General features: G+C 36.0%; 1 protein-coding gene across 4 annotated transcripts in view; it reads right to left on the reverse strand.

The window, feature by feature from the left end:
- The window catches only part of LOC149019759 (metal ion-binding protein), a 157,576-nt gene extending 157,241 nt beyond the window's left edge, over positions 1–335 (reverse strand). For all 4 annotated transcript variants that reach the window (XM_089153729.1, XM_089153732.1, XM_089153731.1 and 1 more), the window contains exon 1: positions 6–335. The gene's annotated coding sequence lies outside the window, so the exon portion shown is untranslated. The remainder of the gene's footprint in view (positions 1–5) is intronic.
- Between the last annotated feature and the right edge of the window lie 14,874 nt (positions 336–15,209).

The following is a 15,209-nucleotide window of genomic DNA, read 5'->3' on the forward strand; positions in this document are numbered from 1 at the left end:
TATACCTCTCTCACCCAAACGGGGTTTCCTCTATGGCGTTAATTTCCAAGATAAATTTGAGACTACATGGAGCTGAAGGAACGTACACAATTGAGGTGGGAAGATGAAGAGATTATTAACGATAACAGTAGCGGAAGAAATACAGGGGCAACAAGAGCTTTTCTGGGGAGCGTTGAATGCATATAATCTGTTTTGTCGAGCACGGCTTCCTCGTCAGAAATACCAACGTGAGAAGCGTGTCGTTTGGCTCTTTTCTGCTGCAAACTGGAAATCTTGAAACCTTTCCCCATGTTTAATTTTTATGGATTTTCGAATTTGAACAGAAGGACAAGAGAATCGTCCAAACCAATTAAACGGCCACAAAGCATATTCTCCAGTATAAGTATTGGTTCAGATTTATTATTCTTGCAAAAGGCTGGGGTAAAAGAGTCATCTTAAAAGGACAAGAAAGATACAAGATACCTAGAGAAATATTTTAATTTTTTCAGTAATAAAGTAAATGATTTTTATGATTCTTCATTTTTGGTAGAACTAAAGGAAATTGATATGAGTGCCTTCTTTTGGCATAAAATTTGAGGGTTTCTTTTATGTACCAAAAGAAATTACGAAAACGAAGGGGTAATTTTTCTTATCCTTATCCAAACTACTGATTTTTTTTTGTAGAAATAGAAAATATTAAGTATACCCTTACATTTAAAATAAAGTGATGCACGATGTACACTTTAATGGAACTAGCAAAATTTTATGTTCATGTGCACTTGTGCACTTGATTTTTATTGTTTTTAAAATAACTTAAGTTTGTAAATGTTTTTATTTTGAGGGAGTAATTGTTTTTGAGTATTATATTATTAAATCTTTGTACTTTTTCATCTTGAGGGAGTAATATTTTTTTGTGGTAAAATTTAGGTTTTTTTTTCTTTTTTTTTTGTTTGCAAATAAGATGCTGAACAAAAAAATAATTCAGTTTTAATTGACTAGCCCTCATATTTTAAAAAACATGATACAAACATCAAGGTTTAAAGGTCTTGAGTATTTTACTCTTTTCTTCTCAATTTGTCCTATGATTTAATTATGGAAGTATAAGATTTTTTTTTTTTGGGAATTGAGGTGCTTGTACCAGCTTACGTGCACCTTGACTTCATCTTCAAGGGGTAGCTTTTATGAGTATAATTTAAATATAATATAGGGCTTCGTCCAAGGGGAAAATATAGCATTTATGTATTGTCCCCCCCCCCCTCCTTTTTTCTTATCTTAACTCATTTATCCTTGATCCCGAAAACATTGTATTAAATAAATCTAATTATCATATTAGAATTGTTTTTATCATTATAGGTTCTAAGTAGAGTCATAACATTTGCTAACATGTAGCCTCACTCAACATCACAAATATATTCAACAAAATAGAAACATGATAAGATTTGGTAGTTGAAAACTCAAATGTTTTTTTGTTGATTGTTCTTTTACATTTCTATTGTCCATCTAACCATTCTTATAACCATTTGATCATGAAACAACCTTATCTTTTCATGAAGCCTCATTTCATTAAAAATTTAAATAACTAAGTAGTTGTTGACTTATATGGTTTGCATGGTTGGACCGATGGAAAAAATATAAAAGAACAATTTACACTACAAACCACACCAAGGCAAATCTGTGTTAGAATATTAATAAAATATTCTATATAAGGTGAGCATTATTGATTATATTTGATTATGCTTTTGTATGATATGAAAGATATATAGTTACTAGAACTCTGAAATGAGCTGGCTAGTGTGGTTAATGGGGATCGTTAGATCTTGATGGAAGATCTAATAGGTTTGCTTATATAAGAATATGCTAGGTCTCTCCTTTAACCCTAATTAACCACTCATTATTCTCTACACATAAGGATTGAGTTCAAAAAGTAGTTATTCTATCAAGCTACTATATAGGAAGGAACTTAGAGGAGGAGATCCTGGTAGCAAAGAGATAGTTCGCAGTTTGTAGAAGATTCAAGAAAGGATTATGCTGCATTGTGTCTTCAATGAATCCTAAAGAATGTAGATTTTATGACTTTGTTATATTACTATTTTAGTGTTTTTTAATCAATCTATGTGATCTTCACTGAATTTAATCTTACATGTGATATTTAAGCAAAAATAGAATTTATTGAAAACCTATAAGGATGTTGATTGATGAATTTTGGGCTCCAAAATCAAAGTTTTGAATTTCTTAAATTTTCTACCCTAGAATGGTATGGTTTTTGACCTATAATTTTTTTTTCTATGAATAATCTTAAAAGTTCGAGACCACCATTGCATAGTTTTGGAAAAAACAAAGAAATTGATATATTATGGGCCACCATTGAACACTATGCACACTGCCTGTATTCAACAACCTAATTATGTTTCTAAAATTATTTAATTGATAATTAAGTTTCTAAAAGGAGTGTTGACGTGACAATTTGACCGGATCAAAGAGTTGGACACAACCCGACTTGTGGTCCATTGGGACGACTTGAAAGGCTAACCAAGTGGATCGATCTAGTGACTTGTGGATCCAACTTGTGTTGATCAGTCAACAACCAGACCGGCCCGAAAGTGGGGTATTTGTGATTTTGCCCCTTTTTTATTGACTCTACTCAGTTTGTGACCCAATGATCAACTTGCTTAAACCAGTCAGTGGTTTTGTTACTCAAGTTGATCTTTGCATATGGTTCAATTTGGGCTGATTCAGATTTTTTTTTTTTTGTTAAACCAATTTTATTGTGTTGGTTTAAATAAAAAATAAATAAATAAACCAGAATGCTATACATATATTGTTTTTTAATTTTTGGCCAAACTGTAAAAAAATTTGAAGCATGCTCCTAGGTTTTATGTTTTGGACCATTCCGGAAGCAATTGATCTATTTTTCAAGCCTAATTCCACTTTTATATAAGTGAATTGGTGATATGAATATGCTTAAGGCTTTTGTACCTTCGTTGTTAGGCGAATTTTTGACATGGTTCCTTTATTTTGTCTTATGATTTTGTATTATGAGCATATTTCTTATGACTATTATACAATTGTAAGATGCATTTCACACATGCTTTATAAAGTTTTGATTGCCTTTCAATTATCCCGAAGCTTTTTTCAAACAATGTATTAGCATGTGTTGTTAGTTTATTGGCAATCCAGCCCTATAACATTTAATTTAAAATTACAGTTTTATTATTTTTTGGGTAACATAAAGCATAGTCCTCATATGAGAGAGTTTCATAAACTTTGTTGTGGGTAACAGCCAAAGTGACACTCATAGTTGGATTTGTGAAATATCAATCACATATGATAGTGGTATATCTCTTAGTATTAATGCAATTTTATAATAGTTGGATTTGTGAAATATCAATCACATATGATAGTGGTATATCTCTTAGTGTTAATGCACTTTTATACTCCCAAAGGTGATAATTAAATATTGATTAAGAGGGTGACATATCTAGCATATGGTTAGGAGTTGACTAGTCTAAAAAGTTTATACACCCAAATGTGGTATATTTTTGAAGATTGGAACACTCCCATGGTCGTTGATATGTGAGGGAGTATCACAATTATATGTGATGAATTATGTCCAAAGGTATTTACATGATGATATATATGTACTCTCTTTAGTGATGTATTTAAGTTATATATGTGTGTTCTCCCTTGATGTACTTATAAGTGACATATAACTAAATTGTGCTAATAAAATATGCATTGTTTGATTTTAGTCACATTTTCTGTCAACAATAATATAGTTGTTATGAGATTCTTACGAGCCAAAACTTTACAAAATGGAAATAGCATATATTGTTCACTATGAAAATAATAGATAACCACACATCCTTAGTTATTGTGAAATTGACGGATATGACTCACGATAGTATAAAAGACAAAAAGTTGGTTCATGCTGCGTAGGTGAAAAGTGATTATATCTATTTCCTGTCCATTCAAAGGTTCATCAAAGAACACTTGAAGAGTGGTTTAACCATTGGGTGCACTGATAAAAATTGTTGGATACAATGCCACAAAAGTACCGAGTCTCATCTAATGCTGAAATAAGTGTACTTTAATAGGGATTCTTTATCCCGAGGTATGATGGTTTTGGAGGAGTTAGGCATTGTGTCACTAGGATGATTGTTTTTCATACCAAAAGGCTCTTAATGTTTCTCTTCTTTGTCCTTGGATTATCCATCAAACCCTTAATGCCCTCTCACCTGAGTTTGGAATTATAAAGACCAATTACATTTCCAAGATATAACCTAGTCCATAAATGACGTGATATCTAGGATTGTAGCTAAAGAAGAGAAACTAAATAAAGACAACAGAAACCCATGTAGCCTTGTTTGCATTTAAACGCAACACTTATAATGTAATAAGTTCAATTACTTAAAGATGCTTAGGGTTAATATAAAGAATTCGGTCGCACTAACAAATTGGGACCTAAGAAAGCTTCCTTAGAGAAGAGAGGTGATCCTTGCCTTTTTCATAAGAAGAATGTCAAATAAAAACTAACTGCACTAAATACAAGGACTGGTCAATCAAACGTGAGAATAAAAGTATTGATTTTTTGTCTCTTATTTGAGAATCTAATTTTTCTCTAGTCCGATCCGGTTCTGGTGACTAGATAGTGGTACTTCCATGATATAGGGATTTAAAAAACAAATGGAATCCAATAAAGAAGGAATCAAAGCTCGCAATAGGGACACAAGTAGAAGGGGATGTAGAGTCAATGGAAGACATAATTTCACTATTAGATACTAGTTTTAAATTGGTGTTAGAAGACATATTCTATGTATCTACATTTGGAGAAAATTTAATTTCACTCAGTTTTAGACTCGTGTGGTTGTTCTTTTGAAATGAAAGGCATCGATTTTCTTTGTTTTTTCAATTCAAATAAAGTTGAATGCTACACAATGTCATATAGATTATATAGAATGTGTTTGACTCCCAATAAAGATGTCTATGTCTTCTATATTATCGAAAAGTTGCCCTAAAAAAATATTTGCCTAAGGAATAGTCTTACACAGTGTGGCATAAGGAGCTTGGCACATCTTTAACGAAAAGTAGGAAGGTTGAAAAAGTCTGACACCCTTCATACCCTTAAAGGTAACCTAAAGACTTGTATAGACTATTATAGGGTAAGTTTGATCAAGACCCAAAGAAATCTATAGTCCATAGTTTTGTTAGATCTGATAGAGAGGAGAATATTATGGCAGACATGAGGGTATTGGATAGCTTAAAATCCCATTAGCCAAATACTTGGAGGATTTTGGTATAGTTGGTCAGTTTACTAAATATAACAGTCCTACGTAAAATGGTGTAGACGAAAGGTGCAATCACATCCATATGGATATGGTGAGGAATATGGTTAGTAGGACTAGTTTACCTGAAATTTTTATGAGTTGAAGCCTTGAAGACATCTCTTTATATCCTTAACCTGTTTCTTCCAAATTTGTTCCTTTGCCTCCTTTTGAGTTATTGAGTGGTAGTAAATCTAGCTTGAACCACCTCAAAGTTTGTGGTTGTCCTACAGAGGTAGGGATGTATAATCTAGTATTGGAAAATGTTAGAACCTAGAACTACTCATTGCTATTCTATTTCCTACACATATCTCGTTCTTACCATCCCCGTAGAGACACTAGAATTGTGGATCCTTATGCAGTTAGTGTTCTAGAGTTTGATGTATTCGAGAAGGGTAGCTTATATTCACAGATTGTATGGTTTATTTGGGTGAATATTAAGGGTGTCAATTTGGTTAAAAAACCGTTAAACCGTACCGTACCAAACCGTTTAAACCGTACCGTACCGAGCCGTTTCCAAATTCGGTAGGTTTTTACCGAAACCGAATTTGGTAATTCGGTACGGTACGGTTACGGTATAAGGTATCATACCGTCGGTAAATACCGTTTACCGTAAAGTTATTAACCCTTTAAAGTTTAAACCCTAAACTCATCTCAAACTTCACTTCATACCTACCTTACAGCCTCAATCTGCTTAATGTAAAGAAATTCAAGCACGATGTAGATATAAACATACAAGGAGACCCAGTGGATTATCAAGTTAATAATGGCTTTGATCCAACTAGACAAGCTTATGACCTCAATCAGGGAGGCTGGGCTTCCACATCTAGTTCTTGTCCTGATGGCTTGTTTGATGGCCATTCTTATCTGTAGGTAGGCATTTGATAACATGCTTCATTTTTATAAATAGGTTTTCAAGTTCTTTATTCCTGGTAGTGATCATTGTTCCTGCCAGTTCCACTAAACTCTTTACGTCTATCTAAAGTTGCTGAAGCTTCCCAGGTAAAGATTGGCATCCCAAGCAATCCCAGTATAAAGGACTTTGTGGTTTTTGTTTCATATGTTTTGAAGGTCCGTTGAGTTTTTTTCCTTTAAGTGACCGAGTCATTGGTCATTCCATAATGCATTATAACATCATTGGCAAGATGTTTAGAATGGTGGTTGTATTAATTCAATGACAATTCAACCTCACGCGACTGGGTTGAGATATTTGAATTTTAAGTAATTTGCTGTTAGTTTTCTGTTTAGGTTTGATTTTTCTCACTTATTCCCATACAATACCGTAACAAAACCGTACCGTATACCGAACCGTGCCTTTTTTTCATACCGGTTTCATACCGTACCGTTTTTTAAAATATCGTTTTCATACCGTTCCGTATAAATATGGTACGGTACGGTTATGGTTTGAGGTTTTCAAATTCAATACCGTACCATACTGTACCGAAACCGTTACCGTACCGAATTGACACCCTTAGTGAATATGACTCTAACACTAGCATTATGGTTGATCCCGAAAGCTGCCTCTAATCCTTAGTCAGATTCCTAATTGGGTGCAATAAGAGGTGTGATGTAATTGATGAGATATGATGATTTTTTGGAGCTTGTTAAGTTATTCAAAGGTTGAAAACCCATTGGTTATAAATGGGTAATACCAACAAGGTTTCCCAAAGAAAACTTGAGAGGTTTAAAGCTAGACTAGTAGCTAAGGGATTTACTCAAAAAGAGGAATTTGACTTGTGAGGTTTTCTCAATTGTCTCTTCTAAGGACTCTTTCAGGGTGATCATGGTATTAATAGCTCCTTTTGATATGGAGTTACATCAAATGAACGTGAAGACTATCTTTTTGAATGGAAACCTTGATGAGGAGGTCTATATGATTCAACCTAGGGCTTTTTGTGGTAAAATGTTTTGATTATCTTATGTGTAGACTTAAGAAGTCTATTTATGATCTCAAGCAAGCCTCCAAACAATGGTACTTAAGGTTTGATAGTGTTGTTACTTCCTTTGGTTTTATTGAGAACCTTGTAGAGCATATATATGGCAAGGTTAGTGGGAGGAATTTCATCTTCCTCATCCTTTATGTTGATGAAATTTTGCTTGCTAGTAATGTAAAATCCCCCAAAACCCTAACCCAAAAATCCATATTGTAGGTCCGAAAACTCGAAGTGTGGGAAGAAGGCAATGAAAATAGATGGAAATGATACTAAGTTGGGAGTTCTGTTAGAATTTGGAACAAGATCTAACTCCGACGTTGACGGACTTGGTAGATGGATCAAGAGTACAGTGATGATACGTGTAGAGGTCCTGAAAAATTAGGTAAGACCCTTCTATAGCATTAAATTAGACCCAGAACTGATCTAGGGCATTTAGGGCTCAATTTCACTCCTGGAACAAAAGTATCAGGGGAGGGTTGCTTGCCCTGGTGGCACCAACCCCACCCAGCTTGGAAAAGAAAAGGTATTTTTGGAAAAGTGATTTTTAAGCCCTATTTAATGACTTTTGGTTCTAAAACGTGTCATTATGTTCTTATGCCATTAGAGAACGTCAAAGATCCTCAAGAGAACCCTCTTCAAGGTGAAAGAAGGTGTGAAGAGCACCCGTTAAGGTTTCCGAACGTCGTTTCGCTTTCTAAAAGGTTAGTATTCTTCTTCTTCGTTCTAGTTCTCTTCTGTTGATTGATTCCTCCTACCGCCAAGACCTAAATGAAGGTTTCTACTTGCTGATAACTCTATGAAATAGAGTTAAGATTGGTAACTTTATACTTGAGATGGCTTGATTTAGGAGTATTTTTATCTTTGTTTTAGTGTTAGTAGTCATTAGATGTTGTCCTATTGAGTCTTAACATGTTGCATCTTGTATAGGTCATTATTGTCACTCTTACATGAATTTCTCTTCAGATTAATGGATGAATTTGATTAATCCTCTTTCTCTTGAAAAATGTAGGTGAAGATCCAAAATAGAAGAAGAATATGTCCTCTAACTTTGCTGTAAAGTTTGCTGCAGCAATACGGAGCAGAATATTCTTAAATCCAATTCAAATGGAAATGACTAAAAAGGGCTAACTTAATGGACTTTCTTCTTGTCATTCCATGAAAGATCTCAGCCGTTGATATCAAAGGAAAATGTTCTAATCCTACAAGCCAATTTTAACCTAGGACTTTGGGGGAGAAGAAGGGAAGAAAAGAGGAGAAAAGGAGGCAAAACGTGGGCAAGGAGGAGAGAGGAGAGAAGGGAACTCGTGTGAGAGCTGCTGGAGAAGACGAACTGATGGAGAAGAAGGCTGGAGCTCTTGTGGAAGCATTGAAGCTCTTAGTTTCTTTTCAATTTTATAACTCTATCTTCTTATCTTCTAGCTTAATGATAATTATATCTATCTCTTTGTATTTGATTTCTGTTATGGGCTAAACTTGTGTTGTATTGGGATGATAGTAGTACCTAAACCTGAATTTTGAGATGTAACTATCATGTGTTCTTTAGTTTTATTGCAATACAATTTATTTTCAATGAATTCAGCATGTTATATATTGATTAATTTCGGTTCTTGATTGATCATTCATGAACGATTGTTATGATTTAGTTAACTGGAAAGTTAATGCAGTCTAGATGTTTGTTGAATTGTGTGAGTTAGCATAATCTTTAATTAGTTTGTGTTAATTAGTAGGTTGGGTAGGAATACCCAATTACCTCACATTGCCATGATTGAGATTGGGTTTAAATTGCATTCATATTTCAATTCTTCATAGGAATATGCAGATGTTGAATTAGGATGCTAAGCATATGTGTATTGGAAAATACCTTTGTGCCATTTCATTCCAGGTTCTTGACATATTTTGGGCTGTGGTATTACTTTAGTATTTGCATTATAAAATTCAGGGGAAGGGAAACTTGATTCCCAACACTCTTTTCACTCACTAAGTTCCTTCTATTGCTCAATCTCCATTTTAGTTCTTTAGTTTAATTACCTGTCATTGGATTATTTAGTTAGTCAATCACAAATCAATCTTTTTAATCTTGTTTAATTTAGTTTTACTTTTACATTGAAAGTTAAGGATAGAATTCTCCATGGGATCGATACTCTACTTATCATTTATTACTTGATTGCGACACGTGCACTTGCGTAACATCTTGGTACAGGAGCAACAAGTTTTTGGCGCCTACTGTAATAACCTAATTCTTCTATCCTCTTTGCTCTAGAGTAAATGTGACACCCAGCCCAAATCTAGCCCGAAGACCCGATCTGTTTGGGTGAAGTCGGGTTTTGTTTAATGTTGACTTTGAAGTTTGACCGTGATTTCAGTTTTACTATCTTTGAAAATCTTAGGAAGATGTCTTTGTGGGCCATCTCAGTAGAAGATATGGTGTTTGACCCAAAACCCATGGATATTGATGATGGTGTTTCCTTATGGAAACCTTACTTGATTTGGTGTTGAACTATTTATTTGTGAAGAAGAACTTGATTGATGGACCTAAAGCTTAGTTGGACCTGGTTTGAAGACATCCCTCCATACTAGGTAAGTAGTATGATGTGTTGAAAGAAGCCCATCCAAAAATATTGAAGTTTAGCCCATTAAATCCCTATTTTTGAATAAGCTGTCCGAGCAGTGGCATTTTGGTAAATATCTGTTTTGAAGGTTTTCAAAAGCTTTATTTCTTTTAATTTCGTGGTAAACTATTCCCACCATGTTTCTAAACCTCTAGATAGTGTGGGATCGACCTTTGAACTTCCTCTTTGGCAACCAATCAACCAACAGGGTCAATTTGGTCGGTTGGTGAAACCCTAGTAACTCTTGAACTCTTTGTGCTATTTAAAAGGGGGAACTCCAAGTGTTTCACTCTCAATCTGTTTCTAAGCCTTGGGAGAACGTGGGAAGATCCCTAGATCCTCTCCTTCGAAGCCAAGAAAGATCCTCAAGCATCTGTTCAGATTTCTTCATTGGTTCCTCTTCTAAAAGGTTGGTATTCAATTCGTTTCTTCTTTAATTCATTCTTTCTTCTCTACTTCTGATCTTCTGATCATGAGAAGGGTATTACACTACTGTAATGACCTCTTCTTTAATTCTTTTAGCCCTAGAGTGAATCCCCCAATTCACTCTATGATCTTGAAGCCATATGGCGATGATCCTTGATTTTGATCCCACCAAAGCTCTTAATGATACTTTCCCTAATTTCCTACCTATCTTTATTATTGTGGGGAAGGTCTCATATTATTACCATGACCTTCCCTTGTGTCCTCATGATTGAGGAGTTGATCCTTGTTTTTCCTTGGAACAATTGGCAACCCTTTTATTTTCTATTAATTCATTGGACCCTCCCCAAAACCTTTCTTGATTGTAAATTCCTTGCCCTAAGGGTGAATCTTTATTCTCCTTAGTCTTTTCGTGGGATACACGGATTCTTGTTAGTAAATCCCTAATTGTATGATTTGAATTTGTTTCCCTTCACTTTAATTGAGAACCTTATTTTCTCTCATTAGTAGACCCTTCCTAATTCCATTCTTTATTTTGAAATACTAATGAGATATTCCTTTATCTATCTTGGGTTGTTTTTGTGAGAATTAAATATGGGTAACTCTCATGAGAGGTAACCAACTCTTATGAGAGGTAACCATATCTGAAACCCTAATGTTCTTTTATCTGTTGGAAACTTCCCAACACTTTTTCAGATTGTGCATTCTTTGTTTCTCTTTCCCATGGGTGAATCTTGATTCTTTGTTTCTCTTTCCCTTGGGTGATATTTGTGTTAACCTAAACTTGATCATCTATGTTTTCTTGTTTTATTGGCTATCAATTTATTTCCCTTCATCCGGTGCTCTCAACCTTTTCATTGGGAGCCAAAAAAGGGTGAAATCCTAACCTCTTGGATCAAACCAAGAACCCTTAGTTTGATCTTGTTAACAACCAATCAATGTGTTTTCTTTACTAAAATTGTAACCTATCATTCTCTAATTGTTTATCCTTGATCACACTATATTTTCTTCTTGATCCATGTTTAACCTAATTAGGATTTCTAATTATTCTTTCTTCGCTCTTATTCTTGATTGAGATCAGGAAAAAGATGATGCATTCTTGCAACCATCTATTCCATGATCTCATCCTATTCTTTGAGATCTATGATCATCATCATGATCTTAACCCTAGCTAATAGATTCTTGAAACCTTAACCCTAACCCTTGAATGATCTTTCTGGAAACCTCTTGTAACCTTCCATGTGCGGGAAACCTCATGGGTAATGTTTCTGTTAACATAAACTAGATTTCCTATGATTTCTTGTTATTTTCTTGATAACAATCATTCCCTCTCTTTCCGTGATCATAACCTTTTCATGAGCCATATGTTATGATGAAACCCTAACCCCTTTATTACAAACCTATTATGATTGATTTTTCGGACTATGATCTCCCCCATGTCTTCATTTGGGTTTGGTTGTATTTGGTCTTCAACCCCATGAGCAAAGCACCCTTGTATAGCAATATACTTGGGGCGGTTACTAGTGGCGGTTGATTAAACCAAGCACCGCCTTAAGCGACCGCCGGTTCGCTTGCGGGAAAATGCCCTCTTTTCCCCCGTTCGTTATAAATAGCATCCCTCGCCCTATTAACGCATTATTATGTTTGGGATTGCTATTTTGGGCGATTAGCTGTGAAACGTCGGGATTCAGGTCTGAAGTCTGTTAATGATATGAAACCTTTTCTCTTCTATTCTTGGTGATTCTTATTAAGGTAATGAATCTCCATCTTCTATTCTCTTCTTTTTAACCTCGATTGATATGAACCCATCCCCATTTTGTTAGTGGTTACCCAATTGATTTGTTGTATCTCCCTTTTCAATGTTCTTGATGAGATCCTGTCCAGAAACGAATCCCCGCATTTGTTTAATGGATGGATCCCATCAAGGGGAATGATTTGGGTAATAAATCTTTGTTAATTCTAGGGTTTCTTGTTACCCCCTTGTTCTAGACTTATTAAGCTTGAATTTCGGACTAAGATCATCCCAAAACGGATTGAAATCGGATGATAAAAAGTCTGATTTTCGGAGTTGGAAACCACCTGAAACAGGGGCGGTCGCTTGTGGAGGTCGCTTAACTTAAGCAACCGCCACAAGCAACCGGCTGGTTTCCAGTAACTGTGTAGGTTTGATTTTTGAATTGTTTTGACTCTTGACTCTTATACATTCTTGTAACCCTATGCCTAGGTGTTCTCTGTTTCAAATAAAAGTCTTATAATAGTTTTTGGATTGCAAGTTAGAGGACTTCTACTAAATTACAGGTAAGGACATGCATTCTTATTTATATGCAATTACATATACATAATGATTCTGTTGTTCTATTTACTATTCTTTGATCATGTAACATGCTGTAATTGTATAAAGCATGTGAATCTTATTGTACACTTGCTGTTTGTGGTATTCCTTGATGTACTTCATCTTTCATGATATTGCACAACTGTTCATGGTATGATAAAGAGTGATTGTAGTGTAGTTGTGATGGAAGGGGTATTCCATTGGGATATCTTGGCTTGGGATATCAGAAGGCTGTGGAATGGGACACATGCTTGCTGATGTCTCCACACTATCATGAATACTTGATGACATACTTAGGAGTCTAGAATTGCATGGCTAGGTACCCCACATGCTATTACCCTTTCGCGGGGAATTGAAGCCGGGTGACCCGTGACAATGGTGACGTGACTATGTTTCATCCAACAGCGGTAACCAGTCCGTGCGGAGACTCAGTGGTCCACTATTGGTCATGTAATGGTAGGGTTGCATATGTTAGGGTTGGGCTCATGGACGTCCAAGGAGCGGACCGGGTGTCGCGAGGAGTCATGAGAGCATCCGCCCCAATAATATGTGGATGACCATAGGGTTAAGGAGTGGAGTCCAACAGAGGTAGCCATCCGTGAGGATTCTACTCCTAGGTTGCGAAGGATACTGAACCGAGTTGGTTGGTGCCATAGGGGAAGTATCTGGACTTCATATAGTATGTTACCATTATGACCTTGCATTGGATTAGAAACCCCGACATGCGCCAGTACTCATTGCCAATGGTCGTGGTGAGAGAGTGTTGACTTAACCCCCACCACGGTTTTGAGAGCCAGTGTGGACTTACCCCTTGCCCAGGATCCCACAGAGGTAACCAGTCCTTGCCGGATCGGAGTGATGAGACTTACCCAAAGGAGGGCTGGTGTATATCTTAAAGCATGTCAGCCATTAGAGACTTGCATAGTTAGATCTTAGTAGCATTCATATTTCTGCATATCATCCATATCATTTCATATGTGCATTCGTGGATTGTATTGACATATATATGAGAATTGCTTGTTCCTTACTGAGTTCGTTGGAACTCATTCCTTTCATTGTATGTATTATATAAACTGTACAGATGGTTGCACAACGTCAGAAGTTGGAGATGATTCGTATGAAAGAGCCTTCTCGTTTGAAGCTGATGTGGCACAGATAGTGATACATGAACTTGCAGAGCATGAAGCCTCCTGAAGATGAAGACTATTTAGTTACTTATTTTGCTTCCGCTGAACTCGATATTACTTTTGATTCTTGATCTTCCTTCTTTGATTATTTCTTGGATATTTATCGGAGTATTTGGACTCCTGTAACCTGTTTATTAATTATTGCACTATTCTTGCTCTTGATTATCTGTATTTGTATTTATTATTATTGATAGACTAAAACCATGGATCTTGTGACGGTTCACATCCGCGGGTTTTGGGGGGGTTAACGGGGGGGGGGGGGGGGGGGGGGGGAGTAAAAATCCCTTTTTTTTTTTTCTTCCTCCGTGGTTGGGGTGTAGGAAGAGGAGAAAAAAAAAAAGTTATTTTTTTTTTTTTTTTTTTTTTTTTTTTTTTTTTTAATTATAATATATTTTTTTTTTTTATTATTTATTTATATAAATAAAAAATTAATTTTTTATTAAAAAAGAAAAAAAATATTTTTTTAAGCCAACCAAATCTATCCGTACACAAAAGGTTGGTGAATGCCCTGGTTGCCCCAAGCGACCCACTCATGCTTTGGCAGTTTTCATGTTTGGGTTGATTGCTCTGGTTGCCCCAAGCAACCCACCCACTGCCAATTTGGTCATTTGTTTCTATTTTCAACATCATATCTCTAGGGTTGTTTCTAACTCTAAACCAACATGTTAAAAGGACTTTTTGGGAAGCATGAACATACTCTTTGACCTACTTTTGCAAGGTTACAAATCGATAGCAAGGTTAGGACGTTCACTTGCACATAATCATCGTTACATTTTTTATTGCTATGAAACTTGATTATATGATTGCATATACCATTCAGGTGTTTTTGTCTTGGGACATCAGTGGGGATGGTATGGGACACAATCCTATGATGCCCCTTGGCGCTTTTCACGATCACTGGATGTCATAACTAGGAAGTCTAGTTGAGTTTGGCTAGAAACCTCATCATATCACACCCTATCAGTGTGGGTATTGATGCCAAGTGACCCGTGGCAGCAGTGTGGGGTGATAGGCGCTCAAGACCGGTAACCAACTTATAAGAGGACACGACCACATTGTGGGGGCCATTCATTGGTAAGGTTGCATATAATAGACTTGGGCTCATGGGCACTCAAGACTGGTAGCCAACCTGTGAGATGACATGAGAGCTTCCCATCCATTATATGTGGATGACCAATAGGGTTAAGAGTCAGTGTAGTTCGAGTTGGTTGGTGCCATAGGATGCGATGACTCTATTAGGGAAGGATACCGAACCAAGATTGTGAGATGCATGAGGCGAAGTATTTGAACCTAAGTTGATGTGACTATGCAGTTGACTTACATTGGGCTAGGTATAACCCTGACATGTGCTAATACTCATACCATTGGTGGTGAGAGAGCGATAACCTAAACCCCAACCATGGTAATAGTCCAAGAGGGATGCC

Source organism: Hakea prostrata, chromosome 4, assembly GCF_041222555.1.
Source record: "Hakea prostrata isolate BN-2017 chromosome 4, UWA_Hpros_2, whole genome shotgun sequence".
Lineage (NCBI taxonomy): Eukaryota > Viridiplantae > Streptophyta > Magnoliopsida > Proteales > Proteaceae > Hakea > Hakea prostrata.